The following is a 27,274-nucleotide window of genomic DNA, read 5'->3' as shown; positions in this document are numbered from 1 at the left end:
TTTGCAGTGATAATTCTTTATGTGCAGGAAGGGACACCTTCCTGCCCATAAACAATCATTGAAGACGATTGTCTCCTTCTGTGTGTGCCGCATCTGCAGCACACACAGAAAGAGCAAAAAACATGGAGAAATAAACGTATTTCTCCTCCTTGTGCCACTCCTGGGGAGGCATACGTTTCGGACGCATTCCCAGGTTTATAACACTATGCAAATCGGCGAATGTGTAAGGTTCCATAGTTGTTGTGAGGGAACACCCAGAGAAACACCCAAGGAATACCCTTTTTACGCAGAGTAATGTGTGTAAGGGGCCCGTATTTCCAAGGACGTGAAAGGTCACCTGGGGTGACTTAAGGTGGCCTTTTAAATATGCTCAGGCACACTGCGCCGCCGTTGTGTCTCAACAAGTAAAGCACTGGCGGCGCAATGGGCTTGTAAACGAGGCCCAATGTCTGAGAAAAGAATTTTGGTGTAAAGTGATACTAGTATCCACTCTAGATCATTGCATCTTACGTGACTAACATTTTGACAAATAATTTAAAAGGAATAACAAGGACAAAATATTTCAAGCCAAATAAACAACACATAGAAATTAATATAAAGACCGCTAGGTGGTGGTAGAACATAATAAATGAGTCCGATGAATTTAGCTCTTCTAACATTTTTTTAAATCGTTTTTTTTTTTAAATCTCATGCAATTGAAACTTCAACCTTACAATCTTTCCACAAACATTCCTGACGGTCTCTTTCTCAGCACTGAAAACAAATCACTGTCGTCACATGCGACTATTTGGAAAAGGTATTCTGCTTCTGCAAATCCATTGAAGGGATTTTTTAGATGTTCTTTTCTTTCTTCTTGAACCCAGGAGGATTGAGATTTCAATGTATCTAAACAGATATGATTTTTTTTTTGTTAGGCTCCTTGTGAGGTAGTAATCCTGTAAAACGCAATATTGCGTGTCTGCAGTTCGTCATACACAAGCTACATCACACACAGGATCCAAGGGGAGAACGCATATCTCTCACAGTTACTGAAACCGAATAGTGAATTATCTCCAGAACACTGACGTTACTTACTTCAAAATTGACACAGGAGTAGAGGCTTATTAGACTAAACTATGCGCCAACGACTGAACAAGCTTTTTCGTTTGACTGTTGCATCACTTTACAGGATTCTTGCAATGAACACCCTACAGCAGCACATTTTCCAAATATTCTACAAGATGAATTTATGCACGTAAATTAAGGAGGAAACAGAGGGGCATATTAGCAAGGGCGTCTTTGCCACTTTAGCGGCACTTTTTGCCTGCTAAAGCGGCAATATTTTAATCGCCCTATCAGCAAGCTGTCGCTAACAGCTGTTAGCGCACAGCTTTCTGGCGAAAGCGACCATTTTGGGGGCCGCTTTGCATGGCATCGATATTTATCGCTAATGACATGCAAAGTAGGCGTTCCCGACCAAAAGACCATGGAAACAGTAGCTAACAGACCTAATGCCTAGTAGCAATGAGCCCCCCCGGCCCCGGTTAGCGATGTAAAAAGTCTCGTTAACCAGGGTTATCGCAGGCATTTTTACACCCGCTAAAATCCTCACTTAGCCGTTATCCTCAATAGAAGGTGAATTCTAAGGCTGAATCCTCCCCTGCCTATTAGCAAGCTTTATGTTAGCGATAAAAGTTTTATCGCTGTTTTACCAGTGTTTTTGGTGGATTTCGCCGCTATCGCTGGATCTTTTATCGCATTGGAGATAAAAGTTGGTAATAATGCGCTATCTCCGCGATAGGATCCAGCGATAGATGGCGGTAAAAAAATATGCGCTAAGCGCGATTTGCGATATTTATCGCACACCCTTGCTATTATGCCCCAGATTTCCCAATGAATGCTTCCCACGATGTTTTTGGCTCGTTACCCATTGGTGTAACAGGCTGTTAGCAACTTTAATTAAACTAGGTTGTCCTGAGCCCAGGCCCATGATTTACTCGGCTATCACAGCCAGTGCTGGAATTGGAAAACGTTTTTCTCTGTAAATCCATAAATATAGGTGTAGCACCAGAAGTCGGGTAAAGTGGAGTCTGTTAGTCACCTCAGACACTTAAGCCCAGATTATCAAACTTTCACCCAACACTGCAAAATCGATAAAGGTGCCCTGTTTCCTTTGGGCCTGCAAGCCACAAATCCAAACATGATGGTGGAGGAATAGCAACTAGGGATAGAGGGCCATGAACAGTACTGTTAAAACTATGGGCCACATCAGCAAGGCCAGGCGATAAGTATTGCTAAGCGCACTTAGCGCTAGGATAATTATCGCCGGCTAATGCTGGTTTCTATCGCGGAGAAAGCAGGCTATCAGCAACGCATATCTCCAATGCGATAGGAATCCAAGCGTTAGCTGGAAAACATTGTGATCACCGCTGGAAAGCCAGCGATAATCTCACTGCACCGGTGATACCTTGCTGATAGGGCATGGTGTTCTTAGCCATGTAATCCACCTCCCGTTGGATTACATGGCTAAATCAGATTACAAGCAGGCGTAAGGAAAGTAGCGATAACTGTGGTTAGCGCTACTTTTCTTATCGCTCTACCTGTTAGCGTGCAGCTTGATAATTGGATAAATGTCGTTATTTCGGGGAGGAACGCCCACTTTGCATCTCATTAGAGATGCAAAGCTGGGCGTTGTTGTAACTGGTGCTAAATCAGCAAAACATGCGATAGCGTGTCTTTGCTGATAAAGCGATGAAATTATCGCTGCTTTTTGCCCGAAAACGGACGCAAAAGCGGCGATAATTTCATAGCGCCGCCTTGATGATATGCCCCTATAAGCCTTGGGGTGGTCATCCCCCAAACTTTTAGCATTCTTCACTTTCTTTTTGATGCTGATCTAGTTTTTGTTGGCCATAGGACTCTGCACATTTTACCGCTGCTAACCAGTGCTGAAGTGCATGTGCTTACTCCTTAAAACATAGTAACATTGGCTTATTAACAATTGGCATATGTAATTTACTTGTAAGTCTCTAGTAAATTGGTATGACATGTAGTCAGGACCTGGAAATTGGTTGTATGATGGAACCACACATGTAATTACCACGCTTGCCTTTACAACGCTGCAGTTACAACTCTGTACCATAACCCTGCAGTACCTTTTTCACACGAGATGTTACAATGAATATGCCTTTACCATGCATGCCTCTACAACAAATTAAGGGGCATGTTATCAAGAACGGCGTTAAAATTATCGCCGGTTTAGCGACAGAAAACTGCCACTAAAGCGGCGATAATAGGCTTGATATTATGCCCTGGAGAATTCCAATAGAAGCCCATGTTCACACCAGAACATGGACTTCTATTGGAATTCTCAAGGGCATATTATCAAGCCCATTATCGCCGCTTCAGCGGCAGTTTTCTGCCGCTAAACCGCCGATAATTTTTAATGACGTTCTTGATAATATGCTCTTAATTGTAAAGGCATGAATGGTAAAGACATATGCCGGGTAAAGGTTACGTGTGGTAACAGTACCCGAGTTGTAAACGCCGGCACAATCCCTCCCACTTCTGGACTTCAAAAATGCCCAAGCGCAGCCTTGAACCCTAAGACAGGCTCCCACCACAGCCCCTCCCCAGCCTCAAGATCCAAAGACTCTTCCCTACCCCTAAGCCATATACACCACTCCTTCCCTCTCCCCCAGCCCTGAAAACCATCCCATCCCCAGCCCTGGGCCCTAAAACCTAGCCCCAGCCCTGAAAACTACTCCAACCCCAGCCCAGAGGCAGAAAACTTCTTCCACTCCCCAGACCCAGTCTCACACCTGGCTGTCCTCCACAAACCTACTGCCGATCCCAATCTCAGTCCTGAGGCCTAAAATGCATTGGTTAAAATTAAAAACCGCACTACCTCATCAAGTTGTATCCAGATCACATCACTGGAACAACTCTTACCTCAAATGGCTTCCACCCTGCCCATTTGCTTCGAAGGCGGTTCTGTGATAAGTCTAGAGTGGGGACGTGTAGATGCTGAATTACACTTACCACGCATATGCCTTTACTGCCTTTACAATGAAAATCCTTGTAAAGGCATGCATGGTAAGGCATACGTATTGTAAAATAATGTGTGGTAAAGCTATGTGTGAAAATGGCAGTTGCGTTATAAGGCATCCATTGTAAATGTATTGTGTGGTAACAGCTGTGTTGTAATGGCTGTTTCCCCTGTAAATTAAGTGATACCCATTGGCTTTCAGCACTGATTGTGCCACCCACTTAAGTAGCCCTTTAAACATGTCTCAGGTCTGCCATCACAGCCTGTGTGTGAAGTTTTAAACTGCCATTTAAATGTGGCAAAACAAACCTTTTGCCAGGGACAAACCTTCTTTTTTAATAAATATAGGTCAACTGTTATGTAGGCACCGGACGATCCAGAGGGCAGGGTGCAGTGGCTTTAAAAAGTTTGACATCTACTTTTAAGTTTTCCATGTTTTAGTGTTGAAAAACTCTTACATTTATTTTTTATTACTGCAAGGCCTACCTATACCATAGGTTAACATTGGAGTTACCTGATTATATTTGATAAGTGATAATTGGTGTTTATGGAACTGTAATGAAAAATCGTCTCTCATGGTAAAGTTGGATTTTACATTATATTTTGAGAATGTCACTGTGAGGAAGTTGGCATTTTCTTGCCTTAGCTATTTAGTGCCTATAGCCTGTCTCTGGAGCACATGCCTGGGTGTAGCTGACATTTGGGCTTTATGTATTCCTCCTGAAAGCAACACACAATAAAGAGCCTATGTGTGCGTGGATGGGATATCAATGCCATGATGGGAGGGTTGAGCTGGTAAGAGTCATACTTACATTTGAGTAGGCTGTGTCCTGCCTCCATGCCATGGGCTGCATACCCCCTTTAGTTAATCTGGAGCCAGGGAAGGCAGTAAGGCACGAAGCCTGAACACTTCAAAGAGAATTTTAGAAGCTTCCCTCACTATCAGAGAAAGGGCTCCAAGTATAACTATTGGACCTCAGACGCCACATCTGCAGTACACTTTTGGACCTGTGGATACTCTGACAGGAAGAAGAACTGCCTTGCTGCTAAAAGGTCACTCTGCTGGACTGCTGCTCTGAAGGAACTGTTCACCTGATGTTCTGGCCTGTTGCCCTCCTACCTGGTGAGAAGGACTGGACCTGCACCTGTTGAACTCAGGACCCCAAAGTGACTTCAAGGGCTAGCTGTCTGGCATCAGGAACAGAAGGCTCCAACAATCTTGAGCCAAGTACATGGACTCTGCCATCTGTGAGCCCTACCCTGCCAAGTGGTACCACCCCAACCCCGGACCCTTGGAAGTGTGCCTGAAGGTATTTGTCAGAGTATCTGTTGAACTAGCAGAACCAACACATCGCCAATGAAGTGTGACACAAACCAGAGCAGAACCAATGCATTGCCTCTACTGCAAGGGTTCTCCCGACACATAGGACACTGCTTCGACTTTGCAGCCTGCATTGAAGCCTTTTTGACAGAGGCCCTTGCATCACAAACCTCTTATTGATGGCAGCCTCAACAACGATGCAGGTTATCACATCGCAGCCTCACAGCTCCTCAGAACTGATGCATCCCCAACACTAGACTTTGTATCACAAACTCTCATCCAAGGGCACCTTGACAACGATGCAGGTCCTCGAACCGCACCTCCTTGGAACCAACACATATCCTGGTTTCGTGACTTCACAACACTCCACAAACAAGACCTAAGGTACTCTGTTCATCTGGCCTAACTGTGTCCCTGTGGCCGGCCCACACTCCATTGTGATCAGCCCGAACTTGAGACTTTGTCCTGGTCCGGCGTGACTAGATATCCCTAGGTGGCACTTTGTGCTTTTTTCATTATTTTCACTGACATCTTTAAACATGCATATCTCCAATTCCACTGATTCCATTTCTTATATTTTGGTTGTGTGGTATCTATTACAAATTACGCTATTCTTCTAAACTAGTGTGGCATCCTTTAGTGGTAAGTTTTCCTTGTGTTATCATTTGGAGTGTTGTACAAGTACTTTACACCTTGCCTTTGAGTTAAGCCTGACTGCTCTGTGCCAAACTACCAGATGGTTGAACACACGTTAATTTAGGCTTTGCTTGTGACTTCACCCTGACAAGGATTGCAGGTTCGTCTGGAGTAGGGTTTCACACCCACCAATCCAACCAGCAACGCCATTTCTTACAAGTACCATGCGCCAGTGACCACATTTGTACATGATATCAACATAATACCTAAAGGGTTAGAGATCACTGTAGCTCCCACTGTTTGTTGCAACCTCTATCACTTCGAAATAGAAGCTCCAGACTTTTCTGCTTTGCTGCAACACCCATAAAAATGGATTGGCTACTTAGCAGTTCCGACTAGGACTGGAAATGAAGGTCATATTTCCAACAATATCCTCTCCTCTTAACTTACCATAGACATATAAATATACTGAGTGCATCCATGCCGTAGCTGTAATTTCTAATGGGATATTAGGCCGCCCGAATGATAATACAATGTGAGAGAACTTTGTGGTCTTTGATTAGTTACATCAGCCACGGCTGGTAGTAGGTGTAACTGCAGGGCAGTGACTTGGGTAGGGGGAGGGCAGGGTGGGGGTAGTAATGTATGGATTACGGACTTTAAAAGGTAAGTAAACATATAAATAAATAAAACGAATTTCATTGTGTGCACTGCATCACCAAATGCGATGCAGTGCGCACAACGGAATTAATTTTATTTATCTATATGCTTACTTACCTGTTAAAGTCCGTAATCCATACATTACTACCCCCCAACCTCCCCCCCCTCCCCACGTCACCGCCCTGCAGTTACACCTACTACCGGCCGCGGCTGAGTTACATATCCATTTGTGTATCTTTTCTGGTATATATTTCTCCAAAGTCAAATGTATCAGGTTTTTCACTTAAGTTATGTTATCTCTTATTTGGATCACTGAAATAATATCGAGGGACAGAATATCGACCAACAAAAATATCGTTGACAAAATATCGAGAGACAAAATATCGAGTTTCTATCTACAAACAGGTAAGTACAAAAATATCGAGTTAAAAATATCGTTTACAAAAATATAGTTGTAAAAAATATCGACTTTAATAAAAACAATGTTTAATTACATTAATATAAAAAATTAATTACTAAAATATACTTAACAATACTTAAAATAACATTTAATAATTAAATAATTAATGAAAGTAAAAAAATAATATTTTTTTAATCATATTTCTTAAAACATATATATATATAGTAACAAAATTTAATTAAATAATAGCCAATATTATTAACGTACAAATACAATAGAGTAAAAATTACTATTCCCACTCCAGTGGGTGCAACAGTAGGGAAAGCGTTGGATAGCATAGGGGTTAAAATTACTATTCCCACTCCAAGGAGTGCAACAGTGGATATATGACGTTACAACGCAACTTTTACAACGCACTACCATTACAACGTAAGTATTGGTAAGTATATATTAATTTTTATAATTTAAATTATTTAAAATTAATTTAATATAATTTAATTTAATTTAATTTCATTAAATTAAATTAATGTACATTTAATTTTACTTTATTTTTACACTGTACCCCTGTACCCCAAAAACCCAAAACTGACCCTGAACCCTAAAAAAAAACCTTTACCCAAAACCCCAAAACTGACCCTGAACCCTAAAAATACCCCTTTACCCAAAAACTAAAAACTGACCCTGAACCCTAAAAATACCCCTTTACCCAAAAACCCAAAACTGACCCTGAACCCTAAAAATACCCCTTAACCCAAAAACTAAAAACTGACCCTGAACCCTAAAAATACCCCTTTACCCAAAAACTAAAAACTGACCCTGAACCCTAAAAATACCCCTTTACCCAAAAACAAAAAACTGACCCTGAACCCTAAAAATACCCCTTTACCCAAAAACTAAAAACTGACCCTGAACCCTAAAAATACCCCTTTACCCGAAAACTAAAAACTGACCCTGAACCCAAAAAATACCCCTTTACCCAAAAACTAAAAACTGACCCTGAACCCTAAAAATACCCCTTTAATTTAACATAATTAGAAATTAATCAATTAAATTAAATTAATTACCAATTACATTTTAAATAATTAACAAATATTATTTAATTACCAATTAATTAAATATTACTACCAATTAATACATTTACATATTTAATTAATTATAATTAAATTACTTCCCATCCTATTCCTCTATAAACCCACAACCCGCTACAGGAAATAAATTATTTTAATTTACATAATTAGCAATTAATCAATTAAATTAAATTAATTACCAATTACATTTTAAATAATTAACAAATATTATTTAATTACCAATTAATAATTATTACTACCAATTAATAAATTTACATATTTAATTAATTATAATTAAATTACTTCCCACCCTATTCCCCTATAAACCCACAACCCGCTACAGAATAAAATTACACAATAATAAAAAAAATCATTAATTAAAAATAATTATAACATAAAATGACACTTTTCACACATATTATAACATAAAAACACTATAAATAATTAAATATTATTTAAAAAATGATATTTTTTACTATCTAGATTATATACTTGGATATTTTCACTTTCTATATTATTTACAGTCGATATTACTTCACTTACCTTAAAAACGATATTTTGACTGTCGATATTCTGTCCTGTCGATATTTTGTCCAAAAGATATTTAAAACTCGATATTCTGTTAAAACGATATTTTGGAGTCGATATTATGGCTGTGCACCCTCTTATTTACCTGGAAAGCACCAATTTAACAACAACTCAGATATACGTTAGTAGAATTCTTTGAGTCAAATGTACAGACTAGTATTTTTGTCAAATTTAAAGTTGTATACTCTTTGATCCTATGATACTTGTTATCCTGCACTTGAAATATGCTCCTATATTTATGACAAGTAATTTAGTCTACATATTTGCTGCATGGTACATTTGGCTTAAGTAACCATCTAGTTGTAGTTTATTTACTGTAACCAGTTCACAAATATCAATATAGTCATGGTTGATCTGGTTTGAGGATTCCTGGGTATTGTACATTCATATAAACAGAAACCACAGGGAGTGTGCAGCACTATTGCAACTTGACTTTATTTAATTAGATTATTTTCAGGGCGTGTAATCTCTTAAATGTATTTCTCTCTTATGTATTAATGGTAATCCTTTTCTATACCTCTTACACCTGCTGTCTTTTAACCAAGTAAACAAGAGGCTGATTTTTTAAAGTATATGAGGGAGTGAATTTTTCACTTATTACATAGGTTCTTTAAGAAAATTGGTAATATGGATTTTTTTTACTTGAGTCATGACCCTTCCTATTTTCCTGTATAGGACAATTTGAATTCCATTGAGTTTTTGGGTTGTACTATAACAAGAAAGTAGTATTTCAGGTATGAAGGGCATGATTTAAAGTTTTGCATACAAGTTACTTCATCACAAGAGTGACGGATAACCCGTTTGTCATCTTACAAATTTCATTTGATATTAGGCACTTGTAATATAGCGGGATGGGAAATCTGTCAGGTTTGTAATGCAGTAACCCACCAGCCGAACTCTAAATCAAGCCCCACGTTTGTGAGCTCAGGTGTCTAGACCAATTACTCAATTACCTGTACATATTTAGTGATCAAAATTTCAAAAACACCTTCTATCTCTGTGGCCATGACTTCTAAAATTTTGAATGCATCAAGAGATGCTGAGTGATTCGGTCGGGCACAGTAAAAAAAATCTGCTGAGTAAGCTCAAAATCCTCGCCACCAGAATTTAACTAAGCTGGGAGAAATAAATTACCACCTTTGAGATTTCTAATTTATAAGAGAAGACGAAAAACAACCGCAAGATTGTTATATGTCAAAGAGCTGTTCAGCACTAGACTCTTCCCAAATGAAGGTTATGAAGAAAAACAGTATCATGGAGCTTGAAAGGATAGTCTAATGCAACAGTTCATAACCTGTGGTCTGGGGACCACTGGAGGTCAACAACGTCAACTCAGATGGTCCTCTACTCCTTAGAAAATTAAATAACATTGACAGATTAATAAAGCATATATAAATAAAGAAGCATGCTGTAAAACTGAAACATTTAAAACTTTCTGTTAATGTGAAGGAATTTGAACTTGGAGGATAAAACTTAAGATGGTACCCTCAGATTGATCTGTAGGAGGACTGCAAGTGCATCAAATTGAATAAAGTATGAAATATAGGTGCCCTCAAATGAATTTAGAAAAACTCAAAAGGTTCCTTTAAAATTAAGATTTTGATTTTGATTTTTTTAAAAGTATTTGTTAGTTAAATTAAATATTTTATAATTTGTGTAGTTGATGAATGCTTATTTCCTAATTTTGAAGTATTGTTTTGAAGTTTAAATCTTTATAATTGCTTAGACCGGGTTCCCCAGATTTCAATAATGTTTCAGTGTGGGTTCCATGGTTCTAATAATGAATAAATGGGGGTCCCCAGATTCCAGTAATAATTAAGTGGGGATCAACACTAGTCTAAAGGATAACAGTCGCATGTCTACTTGTTCAAAGGAGACCTTTGTGCCACAGTTTAAACTACAAACTGTGAATCCCTCTCAGACAAAAATTATGTTTTGAAAGTCTAGATCAGAGGTCTCACACCTTTACTGTAGTAAGAGCTACTCATGTTCAGTGAACATCATTCTGAGCTACTAATATTTATTTTGAGTTTAAATACTGACCACATCAGAGACGATTACATTAGTGCCCTCCATATGTAAGATTACTAGCAGTAGTCATCTCACTGCCTCAGGCATGGTTCCCACCAGTTGTGTAAAAATTGGTTTGTCAATGTGGAATACCTCTACATGGTTAAAACCAAAAGCTGCAATGCAACTGTTGCAAAGTTATTATTAGTAATACGTCTCCCCAAACTTCAGCTCATGAGTTCTGAAAATACACACATTGTTGTAACAAATACACACGTTTCTATTTTAGTATAGATATGTTTATTCAAACATGCAAAAGCATCTAACTTATTAAACTGAGCTGCTCACAGGAGAGCTACTTATGGGTAGCTGATGAGCTACCAGTAGCACAAGAGCTACTTGTTGGAGAAGCCTGGTCTAGATATTTAATTTTGTTAAAGGGCACAATGAAAAACAATTAATTGTGACATTGTTTGAGGGCAATAACAAGTGCAGAAAGTGGAGCAAAAATTAATATAGAATTATGACACTAGAATGTCTTTAACAGATGCTCTGCCTAATGAAAGCTTTTCCATGAGGCAGATAATGCAAGCCATGAGGTGGGAAGGAGACTGGTGGAAAGGTACCTCAAGGTATTGCCTCATCATCTGTTCGAAGGATTCCAATATACTCTTGACCCCTACTTTTCTGCTGATTAGAGTCTGGGTAGGTAGAAAGTTCAAAGTTACCAGATCCAAAGAATCACATTGAGACAGCCTTCTGCCATCATTTCAGTAGTTGGTCCAGTCACATGTGTGCCATCACCCGCAGGCCTCTTCTGTTTATCTGTAAATTGTACAATTCATTCGGTCATCCTGTTCAATACTGGCCCACAAAGGCTAGATAGAGGCATCATGAAGCTGCTAAAAAAGCTAGGAGAGATAGCAGTAGTTTTGCCTCCAACCTGTTAAAAACATTAGGCATAAAATTGGGCAGAAGAAAATATCCTCACCCATAAACCTCAATAAGGAGTATCCGTGGACAGTTACCTCAGTCTTGCATTTTGATACCCCTGAAATGTCTTTGTTTTCCTCACTCTATGTGAAGGAAGCTGGCTCTCTGTGTGATAGATCAAAATGAAGTATATCATGCAGAGAGTCTAGGGGTACCCTTATGAATGGACAGCCTAGCAAGCCCAAAATGCTCTACTGGGGGTAGTGTGGTGAAGCAGCTTTCAGCTTATCAGAGAGGAGTGTTAAACATCTGCAAATACACATAATAGTCAATAAATGATGCACTCAATAAGGAGATCCATACTGATTTATAAAGGTAACATTTATTTTTACATATGTTTAGGCGCCAGAATCAATATGATCAGGTAAGTACCTTTTGCAAGAGAAATACTTTTCATTTTAAAAAATTGCATTTTTTAGAAGCTGAAATGTCCTATTTGAGGAAAAATAAGTACGGCATTCAGGTATAGTACAGCGACTTATGAGACCAATCTCCGGAACTTAAGGTGAGTACTGGGCAAGGTCCAAGGCAGCACCAACAAGTATCTCCAGCAGCTCTAGGGTAACTGATGGCAATGGTGCCCAATAGAAGTCTATGGGGATCGGTCCTCGTTAAAAGAGGCTGCAGATTTTGATTGGGAGGCTAGTAGGGTTGAACCAACAGAAGAACTCACGCCTTGCAATGCTAGGAGACTTGTAGACACCAGAGGCCCTCTTCTCCACGGGGCAGAGTGGGAAGGTGCAGAGGGTCTCTGAGATGTTGGGTTTCTTTGTCCTGGAACACTTGCAGTTGAGGGGGTCCTGCAAACATAGGCTGCAGGAGAGGTTTGGGAGTACATATGGGGTGAACCCAAAGTGGAATTGGCCTCTTGAGGGCTTGGGAACTACCCTGATACTATTGGCCCACTTCAAAATGGGCTGGAGGGCTTGGTGGCGTCGGGTTTTGGAAATTTCAGAGTCCTAACAGTTCCTCTTGGGGTACCTGCAGTATGCAAGGGATCTGCTCCGCTACTCCAAAGGAGTTCCTAAGTCTTTTTTGAAAGCAGCTCATCCTCCCAGGCTTTGGGACCGCAACAGCTTCTGGACAAGATGTCTTTTGCAGACAAGTCGGCAGGTCTGGTGCCAAGTCACTCTTCTTCAGTCTTCCGCTTTCACGGCTCTTAAGTGTCTTCTTCATAGGCCACCAGGATCTGTCTTTCAGGTGCCATCAGGTGAGTATAGGATATTAGCCTACGGGCTACTTACCCCTAGGTCATCATACCCCCATGTGGGGAGTGGACATAACCAGGTACCAGCATTACTAAATGGATAATTCTGAAAAGTCGCCTCCACTTCAGGTAGCCCACCTTAGGGGTGGTACTGGGCTGAGGGTAGACATGCTAATTTTTGCCTGCCCAGGTGCCAAAGGGCCCTAGACAAAGAGGGTGTCTTATTCTCCTGTGAGGAAAGCCAGATTTGCATACCAAAGGTGGTGGGCTCTTTAAAGATCCCTTGCCTGGGAAAGCTAATCTTCTAATCTGCTAACAGAGTAGGCCCTGTCTCTGGCCTCCTGAGAATAAAGGTCCACATTCTTGGGGATCAGAAACTAGTCTCTCATGGCAGGCTGGTGAAAACTAGTCAGTCAGCACACCAGAAGCAGGAAGATTTTCAGGGTGCCCTCTGTGTGTGTGTATCAATTATCAATACATCCAACACTAGCATCAGTGTGGGTCTAATAATACAAGATGTTTAATACCAAACATCCCTATTTTCAGTGAATCCATCATGAAGCTGGGAACTCATTGTCAGCTGTGTTAGGGCACATGTAATCAATAGGGCTTCCCTGTTCGCTTGTACTGGCAGCAATAGAGCTGACCAACACAGGGGCATAGGCCCTCACATGTAGTATAGTGCACCCTGCCTTAGGGCTGTAAAGCATGATGTGTGTGTGGGCATGGTACAGAGGGATGTGTCCCATGTTTTGATTTCACTTTTGTCTGCACAATGGCATGCAGCCTGCAGTGGCAGTCTGTCTGTGTTTGGTTAGGAGTCCTTCAGGGTGACACAATTTTTGCTGCAGGCTTATGGTCCCTCTTTAGCCTTCGTGTCTCAGGTACCAAGGGCCCCACTTACAGGGGACTTACAGGGAGTGTTAAAGGTATTGCCAATTGGGATACAATTGCACAGATTTTGGGAAATAGATCTGGCACTGGGGAACTGGTTAGCAGGAACCCAGAGCACTTCCAGTCAAAATCACATCAAATACCAGGCAAAAAGTAGTGTGACCATGTCAAAAAGGGCACTTTTTTACACTAAGGAACCAGGAATGCAAAACAAACAGAAATGCTATTGCCCTGTTTACTTTCTGCAGTTTCCACCCCTTGTCTTTCCAAAGTTCTGACCTCTGCAATGTCACTGGAATCCAAAAAGTCTGTGAACTCTCTGCCTCTACCACTGGCATCATATTGAATTTACATTATGACCCTAAATAAGGGTCTACATTTCACCTGGATCTGGAACACATTCCACCCTTCTTTGTCTGTTTCAAATATATGCTGGAGTTAATCAGGTGATTGTTCCTTTTCTTAACATTGCCTAACCAATGCTCTGTTTCTAAATAACTGAACATCAAAATTGTTTGTGCAAAAACGGATTCCTCTGGGAATTTTAAAATATGTATCACAGTACATAAATGAAAGCCATGAATTCTAATCATTAACTGAATTTCTACACCTGGAACCAATATCTTAAGCATGTATGTGATATCACTTGAAATCCATTTTTATATTCTCTGCAGTTATATCCCTTTACTTCTAAAGAGCTTTGCTCAACATTAAAGAAACCACAGAAATAAATGAAAACAGAAATGTTCCTATAAATGGGGACACATGCACAATATCATCACTAGCTGATCATTGTAATGTAAAGAAACATAGAAACCAAACATTCCATTAGATGGTTAAGACCCTAGTAATGGTGTGCAGATGTATTCAAGCAAATATCACCTCTGAAATATAGGTGGCGCATACAATACATGCAATGCAATTGTCCACTGAGAAAAAAACCACACCAATGTACTACATTCAAGTAACAGTCAAATACGCTTTCCAAGAGCAGCTTCTAGCTTTCAATTTTTAGGTCTTGTAACAGATAAATATAAAAAACAATAAATCTAGTACAGTGAGAGAGATGGCTTGGTCCTCCCTCTTGAGCCATTTGCTCTCATGTAGTGTTCAAGTGCAAAAAAGTCTGCTGCACTACGCGGAGCTCCGGAGTGAGTTATAAAAATGCCATTTGCTGTGATTTTCAGTGCCTGGTGTTTGTCTGAACTGTGCAATCATTGCAAATGGCACCATGCACAATACAAGTGGGCCCTTCTTTGTTTCTGCTGCGTGGGTCGATTTTTTACTTGAGCGGCAGCTTTCTCAACTCCTCCCTCTTGAGCCATTTGCTCTCTTTTAGTTTGCATTGACTACATGGGCTCTCCTTCAAGTTCGTGACATTTCATAGGAGGTTACATCAGCTCACTACTGTGAGACCTTCAAAGTAGCCCTTGCTACCTGACTCTCCAAGCCACTTACTTGCATATTGCTCACTTACTTTCCCTCACTGCAGCATCCTTATTCTTGCTCCCTGTTCATCCCCTGCAGCGGGAAACAGCGTTTACATTGCATGCGATACATCGGATGCCATTACAACGTGGTTGTTACACGACCGCTTTGTTACATCGTGAAACATTACATCGCAAGTCGTTATAATGACTTGCTGTAGGGGGCAGAAGGTGTTCGATTTATAATCCAACACCTTCTGCACAAACTGGAGTAGGAATAGTAAATTATACTATTCCGAAGTCCGGCCCAACCCCCATGGAAAGTCATTGTAACCACTTGCAATGTAATGGGTCGTGATGTAACAACGTGGTTGTTGTAACAACTACGTTGTAATGGCATGCAATGTATCCAATGCGTAGTAAAGACATATATTCCCTACATCATCTCTACTTGTTAGTGCGATTGCCCGAGTATGAGCTTCCAGAGAAAGTGCATCCACTCCTGCAATTTTAAATGAGAAGTTTAGCCTTATTTGCCCTGTTGCAAAGTATGAGCTTTTTCAATGAGGCTTCTCTCCTGGAGCTGCTCATAGTCATTGGGACTTAGGCTACTTTGCTGCACATGCAGGTATTGGGGCAGGTCAGACAGGCTGTGGCAGGCAGCCTGGCCCTCAAGGATGCAGCGTGGCTCCATTCTGAGCACTCCCTGTTGAAAGCTGCAAATAAGGAATTCAGACAGCTGCCATGGAAATATTCAGACAAAGAATAGCAATGGTTCTGAGGAAATCAATCAATAGTTACATGCAGTGTTTGTTTGGTAATCCAGAGTAAAGATGCACATGATGATGGACCGACTCAGCATAACCCTGGCCTTTACTAGGACACTAAAGTTAGCAGCCATACCTCCCAACTCACATTGATTGGATTGTGGTACCCTCCTTAGACTCATATGAACTAAGCCTGGGCAGAGAACCGCTGCGTGAAACTCTGCCAAGTGCAAAAAAACTCTGGTGCACTACGTGAAGCGGAATGTGTTCGATCAATGGCATTCGCAGTGATTTTCAGCGCCGGGTGTTTGTCCGAACTGTGCAATCATCGCAAACGGCACCATGCACAATGCAAGTGGGCACTGCTTCGTTTCTGCTGCTTGGGTAGATTTTTTACTCGGGCGGCAGTTTTTTCAACACGAACGGACGGTTTCTCAATGTGAGCAGTCGCAGGTATGCGCGAGCACTTGCAATGAGAAACCCATCGCCCACGTTGAGAAATCTCAGCAGGAGGTTGATTTTCCATGCTCACGCTCGCCAACTTGACATTGACGATCGCAAATGAGGAAAAATCTTGCGGAGGTGGATTTTCTCACTCGCACTTGCAAACTTGCCGTTGACTAACGCAAGTGAGAAAAAAACTCAGCTCTGTGGTTTTTCAGAACTCTGCGAGCTCCGTGTAACGTAGAGTGCAGAAAACTCTGCAAACTCCACGAGCAGATCGAAGTTCACCACCCAGGCTTAATCCTTACTCTCAAAACAGGTTAATACCTCACTTCGACTTGAATGGGATCAGCCACCCTAAACTCTTCCATGATATTTTTAATATTCATTGCCGTTGACTAACGCAACACTGAGATCATCCTCCAAAACCACTCAATCCCACCCTCCAAGGAAATCCAAAAGGTTGAGAATTATCGTAAAAAGTGCTTTTGATGCTACTGCTCCACTCCAAAGTACTTAAAAAAAAACAGTATGTGTACATAAAAGAAAAATTGAGAAACGCTTTCCACATTGATTTGCAGTATGCATAACTATGTGTCCAATTAGTGGCCTCTCCTGCATGTCAGTTGTAGGTGTAACTGTCTGTTTTTGTCTCTTCAATTTGCTTCTTTCTGGATTGTGAATGCTCAGACATAAGAACACAAGTAGAGAGCAGCTTACAGAAATTTCAGAAAACATTATGGGCCCGATGTAGGTAAATCTAATTTACCACTTCTAAAATACCGAATCATACCGATTCGGTATTTAAGAAGTGGTAAATTAGAGGGGGGAAATGTAGGTAATTCTGATTCGGTAAATACCGAATCCCTAAGATTCGGTATTTACCGATTCTGTAAATACCGAATCGGTATCCCCCATTGATTCCTATCGGCCTTGAAGCCCATAGGAATCAATGTGGAATACCGAATCGGTATTTACCGAATCGGTAATTACCTATTCTTGCAAGGGTGCAGGGGGTGTCACTTTGACACCCTCTAGCACCCCAATTACAGGCTTGTGTGCAATGTGGCACACAGACATGCCCTAAGGGCATGTCTGTCTGTCACATGGCACAGGTGTACATGCACAGATGTGCATGTACACCTGTATTCGGTATTTTATCACCCAATAGGATTGGGTGGTAAAATACCGAATTCTGAAGGCCTGTAGCACTGTACACAGTGCTACCTACATCTGGATTTTACCGAATCGGTAAAATTACCGATTCGGTATTTTACAGAATCGGTACATTTACCGATTCGGTAAATTTACAGATTGTGCAAAATATTGCCTCCTACATCTCAATCACCAAATACCGGTCGGTAACGGCCGAATTCGTCCGTTACCGACCGGTATTTGGTGACCTACATCGGGCCCTATGTTGCCTTCTCTCTGAGACACCCTTACAGTTTTATTGTCTTATGTAGTGCAATATGCATTTGGAAAGAAGCACAGAAGCTTAGGTCGCCTTGGACCCTTTGAACCAAATGCAACTACCAGGGAGGGACTGTCAGTGACCTTGTTTCCTATTCACAAAGGGACTTATGACTTGTAAAGTTACGAGTGCGCTCATGGCGGAATCTCCGCAACTTCGGCGGAATCTCTGCGCTGTAGTACTCTATACGAGCCGTAAGTTCCTTTGTGTATCGGGGACCTGGGTATGATCATATCATGAATAGGAAAACAAGCCACTAAAGAGCTGTTTCTTCCCTTGTGAAGAGCAGTTTAGGTTGTGGAGCAATAACATAACATGTTTGATTGACGTTAAGACATGTAATTGTTGTTTAGTAAGACAGAGCCTTGTGCAAACAACTTTTACAAACGTATTATCGAAGTAGCCTTGTGGAAATGGTAATGTTTAACGAGAATATTTGTGCCTATTTCTTGATTTGCTTTTTGTGGTGGTGATGTGTTTTTTTGTGCATTGTGTTTTTGTGCTGCATTATTACATGTTTACAGTTCTCCTGATTGCTGTTTTATTTAGTGCTTGAGACCCATATTACGTTGTGGACAATAATTATGCACCAAGGCACGGATCACAAAACATTTTTGACATGCCCCATTGACTGTCCTGAGCAGGAAGTTAAGGCTTGTTTCAAGCCATGCGTGTAATATGAAAGAAAGTTTGCGAAAGTGTTAATGTGTCAAAATAATGTTTTTTCCTACTTATTGTGTGACATGTCATTATGTTAGTGATATATTTTGTTATTTTTGTCCTATTAGATGATTATCTGCATTATTGCAATGTGGTGTTGTTGTGCTACACTATGTTTTGATTTGTATTCTGTTTTGTTTTCTTTGTTGTGTTGTGCCCTGCTGTTTTAATTGTGTTGTAGAAGTACACGCCTTTAAAGTTCTTATGGCACACAATCATTTCCCAGTGTTGTAATTTGTAAAATAGCATTGATTAAGATGCCGGTCAGCCAAAATGGTACCAAAGACTGTGGGGTAAAATAGCACTTGCAGTGCTCACTTCTGTGATATCAAGCTGTTGTACTTGGCCCTCTCTGAAGGGTCAACACCAAACAATTTGCCTTCACCTCTCCTGTCTCCTGAAATTAATTTTTGTTGGTACTTTAACTCTGTGTATTTTACCACTGCTGGTCAGCACTAAAGTTCTTGTTCTCTCTACCCTAAAACATGGTAACATTGGTCTACACCTGGTTGGCACATTTCATTTACTTATAAGTCCTTAGTAGATGCTACTACATGTACCCAGTGGTAGTAAATTAGATGCTTCCAGTAGGTCTGCAGCTGATATTGTGCTATGTACTATAGTAACCCTTTAAAACGTATCTCAGGTCCTTCATTGCAGCATGTAGTACAGTTTTAAACTGCCATTTCGGCTTGGCAAAATAAACCTTTTACCAGGACTAAACCATTCTTTTTAATACACAAAAGGTGCCCAAAAAAGCCTACAGGTTACATTATATTTTAAAAAGTGGGACATGTTTTTAAGTTTTACATGTCCTAGTGGGCTTTCAGTGGGGGATGGGCTTTCAGTGGAAGAAGATGCAAGGTGGGCTGTTCCCGTGGTGGAAGCATCTCCCGCGAAAGCTTGGACTCCACTAGCACTACAAATCACTGCTCTCACCCTAAGGTTCGGAATCAGAGCCTGTAATGGGCGAATGAAATCCAATATCCCAAGTAAAACCACTTATAACCGACGGGGGAGGGAGTCTCGTTTGGACTATGTGATGGCCCAATTAGTGAGGTGGACTACAATTCGGGATTTTAGGGTGGTGGAAAGGAGCGAGAGTGACCACAATGCCCTTGAGCTTGACCTGGTGCACCCAGGCCCCAATCCGCTAGGGCCAATAGTGAAAGGGAATAAACCAGCGCTTCTCCTGGATAACAGCAGGAGAAGAATTAGGTGGGAACACATGGTCACAACCAAGGATAAGCTCCCCCTACTATATGCTGAGATCGTTCCTGTTTTGGAGATCGTGGGGAGTTCTGACATGGAGGTAAATAGCATAGACTCCCAGAGTAGATTGTTCAATGCCCATGAGGACCTCACAAAAATTGCGGCACTCCATTTTTCCACTAGCCTGAGAAAGACAAAAGAGAGGCCTCGAGGCAAAATGCTTTGGTATAACCTAGCATGTAGACGGGCTAAAACAGAACTTCTTAGAGTAATTAAGGAGGGTGCAGGAGGGGAACGCCTGAAACACAGCAGGCGAGCCTATAAAAAGATTCTTGCCCAGGTTAAATTAGAATGGGAGGAAAATCAGTGGGAAGAACTTACAAAGGCGTTAGCACTCCAAAATCAACGGTTGTTCTGGAGGATAGTGAATGGGGGGTCAGGGAACCTACAATCGGCACTAGAGCCAAACATATCACCGGGGGCCTGGCAAGCCCATTTCCAGTCCCTCTATAGCTCTGAGTCGGGAGAACTCCCTGCATCTATTGAGGTGGATGGGCTGGGCTGCCAAGGAGAGGCAATTACCCTGGGCGAGGTCATAGCTGCTATCTCAGGCCTGGCTTCTGGGAAGGTGCCGGGACTGGACAGCCTACCAGGGGACCTGTTTAAACAGGAGCCCACTGTCTGGGCACCCTACCTCGTCGCCCTTTTTAACAGTGTTCTTGGTGGGATGGAAATCCCTAGTACTTGGCTGGGGGCAGAGGTGGTCCCTATCTTTAAAAAGGGTTCACCTCTCCTCCCAGCCAACTACAGACCGATCAGTCTGATCGACGTACCCCAGAAGCTGTTCGGCAGGGTCTTGCTGAACAGGCTTCAGGATTGGATAGAGGAGGTGGGAGCCCTCAGTCCCTATCAGGCGGGGTTTAGGAAGGGGGTGTCCACAGTGGACCAGGTTTTTAGATTGAATCTAATCTACTGGAAAACAGCAAAGTTCGACGGCGGCAGTTTGTACACGATTTTCGTGGACTTACGGGCCGCTTTCGACCTGGTCCCCAGGGGGAAACTCTGGAGTGTCTTGGCAGAGATGGGCGTCCCTCCAGACATCCTGTCAATCTTACAGAGGCTCCATCATGGCAATTATGCCCGAGTGAGGTGCGGGCGGTCGGGGGAGTTGACTGACAGATTCCCCGTTGGCCGAGGGGTAAGACAGGGCTGTGTGCTGGCGCCGACCCTGTTTTGCCTTTTTGTCAACGGGGTAGTTGCCCATCTCAACGCCACCGAGTATACCGACGCCCCTAAACTAAATGGCCGCAGGGTGCCCGCAATCATGTTTGCGGATGACACCCTGCTGCTTTCAAAAACCCCCATGGGAATACAAAGGATACTCGACTCCTTCACGGCATTCTGCCGCGACAGAGGGCTAGAAATTAATGCCACTAAAACCAAATTTATGGTTTTAAATCCGAGCCAGAAACTGCGTCAGAACCCACAACTGGGAGCTGCACGGCTTGAGAGAGTAGCCACTTTCGAGTATCTTGGCGTCACCCTTAACGAAACTATGACTTGGGGTTCTCACCAGACTAGGGCAAATCTTAAACTCATACAAACCACTGGGGGCATTGCACGAATAATGACTGGATCAACGTATCGTCCATTGGGGTCCCTAATCCAGATATATAAGGCCCAGGCGAGGGGAGCGATTATGTATGGGGCGGAACTGTGGGGTCATGTGCCTTGTCACGGCCTCTCAGTAACAGAAAATAAGTTCCTAAGAAAGGTAGCCGCTCTCCCGCCGAGTACACCGCTTTTTCCATTACGGCTTGACTTAGGGTTGCGACCTCTTGCTGACGAGATAGGTCTGAGACCCATAGCCTTCTGGCGTAGACTGTGGAGCAGTACGATCTCGTCGATTATAGGGAAGAACTGGTCGAACTATTGAACCACCCCAAGGTGCTTAGTGTCCCTTGGGTCAAAAATATTCAAGCCAATTGTATGGAACTGGGGCTCCCTGATCTATGGACAGACCCGGCTATGGCAGCACCTAACATCTCCAAGAGGTCGCTATCGAATTTGTATCATGAATGCAAATTGGCAGGGGCCAAAGCTGCCCAGCCGGATGGGTCACTTTCAGCTGCGTTCTTGCAATGTAAGGACACTTACAGGTTTGAAAAGGTACTGGACCCTATCTTTCCCATACTTGCCAGAAAACTGTTCCTCCAGTGGAGGTATGGCACATTGCCCCTCCGGTCTTTTACAAGCTCGTGGTCGTCGGCTTCCCCTGTAAAGCACTGTCCCGTATGTGAGGATAAGGAGGAAAACGACCTGCATGTGGTCTTTTTCTGTCCAGCCTACAGGGCAGCCAGAAAGTACTGGCTCCTTCCGTTGATAAGGAATATGGGTGGCAGGGAATATGCACCAATGTACAGGATTTTAAAAACTGATCTCACTGGCCCAACTGTTTTTGCACTTTCAAAGTTTTTTACTAATGTATGGTACACACGTAATCATTTTTTAAAAGATGTTGGCTAGGGCGTAGACATTTTTATCTTCCATAGGAAGCTGTTTAGATCCTGTGTAGGAACCTTTAATATATGTATCCGAGGTTTCATTTGTAATGATGTGCTTACATGTGTTCTTGTTTTTGATTTTCTGTAATGTGCATCTTTTATGACCGAACGGTCGAAATAAAGATTTTTGAAATGAAAACATGTCCTAGTAGAGAAGAACTAGTTTTTGACTACTGAAAGACCTATATTTCTACTTAGATACCGTTAGGTAACCTGATTAAATTAAATTTAATTTAATAGGTGTTAACGATTGATTGGGAACAGGTAGAAATGTCATATTTGGTCTCAAATAAATTGAAATTTCAGATCCTCTTTAATGGTAAAGTAAGACTTTAGATTAGAATTTTGTAAATGCAAAATTTCAGAAAGTTGGCATTTTCCTGCCCAAAAACCTCTCAGCCATTCCAGGAGTTTCCATTAGCGTGGGCCCTGTTGTTGGCTCCCCCATTAAGAATGTCTTTTGGGCCCAGACAGTGAATAATAGGAAACTTGGGGGCTTATTATCAAGCTGGGCGTTAAAATTATCGCCGTTTTATCGGCAGAAAACTGTCGCTAAAGCGGCGATAATGGGATTGATATTATGCCCTGGAGGATTCCAATTGAAGCCCTTGTTCACACCAGAACATGGGTTTCTATTGGAATTCACAAGGCCCTATTATCAAGTCCATTATCGCCACTTTCGTGGCAGTTTTCTGCCGCTAAAACTGTGATAATTTTAAACGCCCTGCTTGATAATATGCCCCTAAGTGTGGGCAGGATGGTCCATCTGCCAGGACGGTTAGGGGTGGAACTGTTCCCTGGCCCACTTACCTATCAAAGGGCTTGTCTCCACACAAACATAAAAGCCTGACCCTAGTTTATTGTCACCCCAGACTTCTTGAAGTATTCACAGGGGAAGGGATGAACTTTTCAGAACCAGATGTGGAAAAGAAATGTCAAATTCCCCGTTTTTTAAAGGTTGGACGAAGGCATAAATATTGGGCATCCTGAATTACTCTTCAGTACACTACTGGCCTTCTGGATACTACAGAGGAATGATTGTCTTGTTCCCTAGAGAACTTCCCTGCTGTTTGAGACTTGCCTTGTCTCCAACACTTTTAAGCTGTAATTCCTGTTTAGAAAGGAGTGGCTACAATCATGTTTCATATCTTTGGAATGATAATGATAAACCTCTTCAGTGGTAAAGTTAGATTTGACATCACTATTTCAGAAATGCCACTTTTAGAGAGTGAACATTTCCCTGCTCTTAACTTTGCTCTGTGTGCCTGCAGCCTGTCTCCAATACATGTCTGGGCTGGTGTCAGCAACACTTTGTGCATTCTCTCTAGACAGCCACAAACACAGGAAGGGTGGGTGTGACAGAGGACTCATCTGCATCCATCTGCCTTCTGATAGCCTTCCTGGGCAGTAAGGGGGTGAGGAAGCCAACACTTATACATATATCTAAATAGGTCCCACACATAGGGCTAATTACCCCCCACAGATAGCCCAGCAGACAGAGCTGGGATGAAATGGGACCTGTGGGCTTCAAGGATCTGCTTTGAAGTCACATTTTGTAATACTTCCTGGGGCTCTGAACCTACTAAATTAGTACACTACTGGACATGAGAAGAACTCGGCTGGAGTAAATATTGATGACTGTAAGGACTGCCACTTTCGCTTGACTTACTGTTCCGAGGAACTGCTACTCTACTTTCCTGAGCTGCCCTGCTGCCTGCTGACCTCTTCCCTGCTGAGGACAAGTACTAGACCCACCGCACTTGTTGGCCTGCCTCCTGTTTTCTGAAGTCTCAGGGACACAAGAGACATCCTGCAATTTTGCTGCTAATGCTGGACTCTGCCATCTGTGAATCTTACCCCTAATTGAGGTGCCTCCTCCAGTCCTGGGTCTCACAAGTGGGTTCTGTAGCTGATTTGCTGCAAAAGCAAAATATCTGCACCTTTGTGCTGATCTGAACCTACGCATTGCCCTTCGATGCGGAGGCTGTTTGAGGACAGCGGTTTTACAGCCTGCACAGCCCGATGATGACACTCCGTGTGGCTTAATGATGACACATTGCCTGCATCTCAATGGAGCTACACGATTATGCGTCAAGCTGACTGTGTGAAAAAGATCGATGCATCGTGTCCTTAGTATCAGCCCCCCATGACCTCAACTAAGCCTTTAGCTCTATTGAATTAAAGGCACTGTTTTTGCATTTATTCTTTAATAATGCACATCTCTACTTCTACTGCTTGGATTTTTGTTGTTCTGGTCTCTATTTACTGAGCTAAATATTCTCTATTTTTCTAAACCTATTGAATGTATTTCTGTAGTGTTTTCCTTGTGGTACTGTGTGTGTTTGTTTCACAAATATTTTACATTGCCTCCTAAGTTAAGCCTGCCTACTCTTTGCCAAGCTACCAGTGGGTGAGTACAAGTTAATTAAAAATGTGTTATGTAGCTTACCCTGATTAGGATTGCGGTCCCTACTTGGACAGGGTGCAAGCCTCTGCCAACTAGAGATCAAAGGCCATATGTATCAAAAGTCATGTTGTGATTCTCAAACAGCGATTGTTTTGCCATTCGTTATTTGAGAATCGCAAAATGCTCTGTATGTAGTATTTGCAATAAATTTTGCGAATTCTACATATTCCTTAATTGCGCATCTCAAATTGTGATTCCCAATTAAGGAATACCTCCCCTAGAGGCCCATAGGAATGAATGGGAAGACATTCTCAATTTGCGATTAGCAATTAGCTAATCGCAAATTGAGAATGCAATTTCAAGGGTGCAGGGGTGTCCAAAGGACACCCTGTTGCATCCCTGAAATAAGCTTGGGTGCACATGTGGTGCACATACATGCCCTAGGGACATGTATATGCTTCAGATAGCACTTTGAAAAATGCAAAAAAGTGAATTTTTCAAAGAAATCGCAAACTACCACCAACTTCAAGTTGGTGGTAATTTGCGATTCCTTAAAGCGAAATTGCACTTTTTTGGTGCTTCTTACATTGCATTTAAGGATTCGCAAAATTTGTGATTTTTTAAATGCAATCGCAAACTAAGGAATCGCAAATGCGATTCCTTATTTTGGACGCAGATTTGCTTAATACATACCATTTAGCATAAATGCGATCGCAAACGCCGAAATTCACAGAATGTCGGCGTTTGCGAACGCATTTGTGCTTGATACATATGGCCCCAAGTGGCTTATTTACAAGTCCCTTGCACCACTGGTGTGTCATGTTTTGTATGGGATAAAGTGATGCACCCACGACGCAAGCGTCTTATAAATAAGCACCCCAATTTCTAACAGTTGCTTAACCAATAACTAATTTTCCTACAGGCCCAGAGTTTAACTGTCTTTGAATACAAATGTGCTGTATTGTACATTTCTCAGTACATTCTGTGGCTATGGAGCAAGTGTGAGATAGTGCACTTTTGACATGGTTAGCCACCACTTTTTGCCTGGTATTGATGTTGTTTTGATTTTGGTGCACACGGTCTGTGCCAACCAAGTCCCCTGTGCCAGTGTTTCTTCCCTAAAAAATATTCACAATTGGTACTTCTGCCCCACAGTAAGTACCTTGTAAGTGGTAGCCTGAATACCTTGGGCCTGGACGTTGAAGAAGGTCTCCTGGGAACCCCCTCACTAGGACCATGCCACTGACCCTACACCTTGCATGCCCATGTTAGGTGAAAACGACAAATTTGACATCTCGGGTTCCCCAGCAGCACGATGGCTTCACTGAAACCAGGAGTGTTTGGTACCAAACAACTTGTTGTAATAAATCCATACTGCTGCCAGTGTGAGATTTATTAAAACATGTACTCAGAGGGTACCTCAGAGATGCCCCCTGAAACCCTACTGACCCTGGTGTGGTCACTGATTAGCTTTAGGCAGCCTGCCACGCACAGACAGGTTTCTGGGCCTATGGGTGGAAAGTCTCCGCTCTCTGGGACCAGAAGCAATGCACATCCTGGGTGGAGGTGTCACACCTATTTCCCCAGGATGTGCACATTGTTTGTAGGAGAAGCTTCAAAGGCATGCCAACTTTGTAATGTGGCCCCAGCAGATGGCAGCCCCCGATTTCCACACTCACTTTGGGCTGGAAAACCGGTGGCGACACTTGGAAGTTTAGGAGGTGTGCCCACCCCTGCTAACTTAACCCCTAAGATGGGAGAGGCAAGGTGAAGCAGATCGTTCAGTCCCCGCCATCTTGAAGATTTAGGGACTCCTCCAATCAGGGCTAGGTTTATGCCCCCTCCCACTGGGGAGTGGCATAACTTGGGAGGAGTCACCCCAGGTAAGGTGCCCATTGGCCCTACCTGCTAGTCCCTTAAAACTCCCCCAACATCTAATATTTGGGAGGCTCCCTCAGACCTTAAAACTAGTTACCTGCGACCTAAGAAGAAGGACAAAGAAGATGCCGTGCAGCGAAGCCTGAAGATGACCGCTGACTTGGCCACAGCCCTACCAGCCTGTCCCTAGCTTCAAAGACCCTGCGAGAAGATGATGCCTGTCCTGCAGCCAGCAACTTTCAGAAACCCGAGGAAGACTGCCTGAGCTTTAACAATGAACAGAACTCCAGAGGATAGCTATTCTGTCCCCAAGAATACAACACAAAGGACTCCGGTGCCCTCAAGATCAGCATGTCCTGCCAACTCTGCACCCAACTCTTCGGACCTGTGTCCTGGTGACCCACAGACTCAGAACAGGATCTCCAGTGATCTTGAATGACCCCACCAGCAGCCTGAATCCCGAGGCTCCACCTGACCGTGACAGTTTCCGGTAAGAAGACTCTGACATCTAAAGGCACCCCTGCACCCTAAGCCCCTGGGTCTTGGTGAACTGAATTGACAGTGCCCCTATTACCGCC

The sequence above is a fragment of the Lissotriton helveticus genome, chromosome 1_1 (genome assembly GCF_964261635.1).
Source record: "Lissotriton helveticus chromosome 1_1, aLisHel1.1, whole genome shotgun sequence".
NCBI classification, from domain to species: Eukaryota; Metazoa; Chordata; class Amphibia; order Caudata; family Salamandridae; genus Lissotriton; species Lissotriton helveticus.
Note: the sequence above shows the minus strand (reverse complement) of the source record.